This window comes from Taudactylus pleione, unplaced genomic scaffold (assembly GCF_031769625.1).
Source record: "Taudactylus pleione unplaced genomic scaffold, aTauple2 ptg000329l, whole genome shotgun sequence".
NCBI lineage: Eukaryota > Metazoa > Chordata > Amphibia > Anura > Myobatrachidae > Taudactylus > Taudactylus pleione.
Genome location: NW_028284730.1, coordinates 8,868,191 through 8,871,516, shown reverse-complemented (window position 1 = coordinate 8,871,516; position 3,326 = coordinate 8,868,191).

Here is a 3,326-nt window from a genome sequence, read left to right as displayed (position 1 = left end):
GATAATTAAGCTACTCAGGTGCTTTCCATTTAAGATTATAAATGTTAACATGTTTGATTTTCACCAACTATCATTCTAGTGTAGGGGGATAGTTCCCCCCGACTAAGCGATAAGTAGATGGACACTGGCCGGTAGTGCCCGTCTACTTCTTCAGCTGTCAGCAGCAGCGGCTGAGCGTGAGCGTAGGAGAGGATCAGCGGCAGTGCTGCTGCAGCAGCTGCACCAGTCTCGTACCAGTCTGCAGGGGTGTCTACTTCAGTCAGTAGGACCAACCCCCCTCCCCCCCCTTCCCAGCAGCAGCACAAGTCTCCTTCACTGCTCACACCTCCTCCCCATGCGATCACCACCCGCAGATGCACCTCCACTGTCCCTACACCCACCCCTGTGATCACCCCCAAGAGCATTTACACCATCATCATGTGCATCACGGAAGTGCACAACTACCTACCCGCTCTTCGCCCTGGCTGTCTCCCCGGTGCACACTACCAGGTCTCTGCCCCTCGGTGCATAGGGACATGAAGGAAGCCTCCTCCTCCCTCTGGTCAGTGCTGCTGGGTTCTGCAGTCTCCCCCGGGTGACCGCGATCACGCTCCCTCCTCCCCGCGGTCACACTCTTCCCATCGCGATCACACTCTTCCCACCCTCCCCCCACCGCGATCACACTGTCCCCCCCGCGATCACACTCTACCCCCCCTGCAATCACACTCTTCCCACCCTCCGCGATCACACTTCACCCCCCCCTCACGATCACACTTCACCCCCCCTTCCTTAATCACACCTGCCCCCCTCGTGATCACACTTCGCCCTGCAGCCCCTCCCCCATTGACCCTCGACTCCCCCAACCCCCCTTCCCCTCCCCCCAGTACAAGCAGGGCTCCAACCCAGTATAGGTGGTGATCGAGACTACTCCCACCCCCTTCCCACAAGCAGCAAACAACTCCTGGCCTGGCTATGTGCCCTATCCTCACCCACCTCCCCTCCTGATGGCACCTGGACGGATGAGCCTATTTCATCTTTGTGTATAGAAATAGCAGCTGACGTGTTGGGCTAGTGGTTACAGTGCAGGTAAGTTGATGCAAGGGTCCAGGGTTCAAACCCAGGGATAAACTATTTAAATATTTTATATTTATAGTATTCATATTTTTTTTATAGATTAAACCATTTTCCAGGGAATGAGTGAGGGGAAAGCTGGGGTCAGAGATGGGGAATGAGCTGATTACCCAATGTGTCCCCACTATACTGCCTGTCAACCTGTGCGCCCGTGTAATGCCTGGCCCTGACACCCTCTTCCTTACATGGTGTGCACCCATATAGTATCTTACCCCTATGATGCTGTGTGCCCATATAGTACCCGACAACTCTCACGTCACCCTGTGTGCCCATATAGTACCCGACTCCTCTCCCATCACCCTGTGTCCATATAGTACATGACTCCTCTCCCGTCACCCTGTGTCCATATAGTACATGACTCCTCTCGCCTGTCACCCTGTGTGCCCATATAGTACCCATCTTCTCTCCGCTGTCACCCTGTGTGCCCATATAGTACCCGTCTTCTCTCTGCTGTCACCCTGTGCGCCCATATAGTACCTGACTCCCCTGTCACCCTGTGTGCCCATATAGTACCCGACTCCCCTGTCAGCCTGTGTGCCCATATAGTACCTGTCACCACCTAACGTCACCTGGGCACACATGACACTCTCTCCTGTTACCCTGTGGGCCTGATTCAGAGACAGGTGCAATGGCAATTTTTACGCAGATTCAGCGATTGTTTGCTATTGCGCATGTGCGAACGCAGCACTGCACACACGCAGCTATTGCAACGATATCACGCACGCATAGGGACCATGCACAAATTGAGTGACGTAGTCAGCATTTTGGGATGGAAAGGGGGGGTGGTTAGAAAAACGCTGTTTCATGTGCATGCATAGGTTAACTATTGTGATCTCCTGTGCAGCATGAGACCTCTCATTGGGGTAGATGAAAAAATGTGTATTAGTATATATACTGTATATATCTATATATATATATATATAAATGTATACGTGTATATATTTATTATCATAATTTTTATAACTGTATAGGTTTGTAATTTTTCACTGAATTAGACCCAAATGGCAATTATTTACATATAATAAACAAAAATTACAAATTTGGGAGCAAATATTAGCCAGTTAAGGGGTTAACAGGGCCCTCCAGGCCCCCACACATCAGAACGATATCGTTCCAACCAGCCAACTAGCTGGCTAGTTGGAATGATAATCGTCCTGTGTATGGGAGCAAACGACAGTCAGCCGTTTGCTCCCACACGCTGAAAACCGTCCAGAAACAGTCGTTCCAACTAGTTGGTGAAAATCAAACATGTTTGATTTTCACCAGCTAACGTTCTAGTGTAGGGGGATAGTTCCCCCCGACTGAGCGATAAGTAGGCAGACACTGGGCGGTAGTGTCCGCCTACTTTTATCACACTCACCTTTTAGCATAAGAGGGTCCTGTCTCCCTTGTCTTCAGTTCCGTAGGGTCCTCCGTCATCAGCACTGGGTCCTGTGTGTCTAGTTCTGGCAGCAGCGGGTCCTCAGTCCTCAGCAGCGGGTCCCGTGTTTTCAGCACCGGACTTGTCAGGAGGTGCAGGAGCCGGCTGGAACATGTAGCAGCAGCGGTGGATCGAGGTGGGTAGCACACCTCTCAATAGCACCTTCAGTGTCCCCTGCCAGCCCGTTATCAACTCCCCCGTGATCACACTCCCCCGACCCCCTCAGTACAAGTGATACTGACCACCAACCCTCCCCAAGTACAAGTGGCACTAACCTCCCCTCCCCAGTACAAGTGGCACTGACCCCTGACCTCCCCAAGAGGCTGCACCGCTGCTCTTGGTACCTCACCGCCCCAATCCTCCGATGCATGGATGAAGCCAGTGCACATCGGACCTTCCTCCTGCCACTTCTGTGACACTTGCCGAGGTGCTGCCCAACCGACTTCCGATCACTGTAGTACAGCCACTGGGGTGCTGTGGATGGCCTCCCTCTTCAGGTTGTTGGACCTGCTGCCGGTTGCTACCATATTGTGTGTGTGTATATTATATATATCCGTATATATAGAGATCGATCTATATATATATATATATATATGGATCGGAATGGGATTGAAATGCTGGCAGCTGAAATCCCGGCAGCAGATGCCCGATGGAGGAGATCCCGACTGGGGTAGGTAAGTATACTAACCCTCCCCCTAACTCTCCCTTACGGGTGCCTAACCCTAACCTCCCCCCTAGTGCCTAACCTCCCCCCCATGGGTGCATAAACTTAACCCCCCACCCTGCACCCTAACCC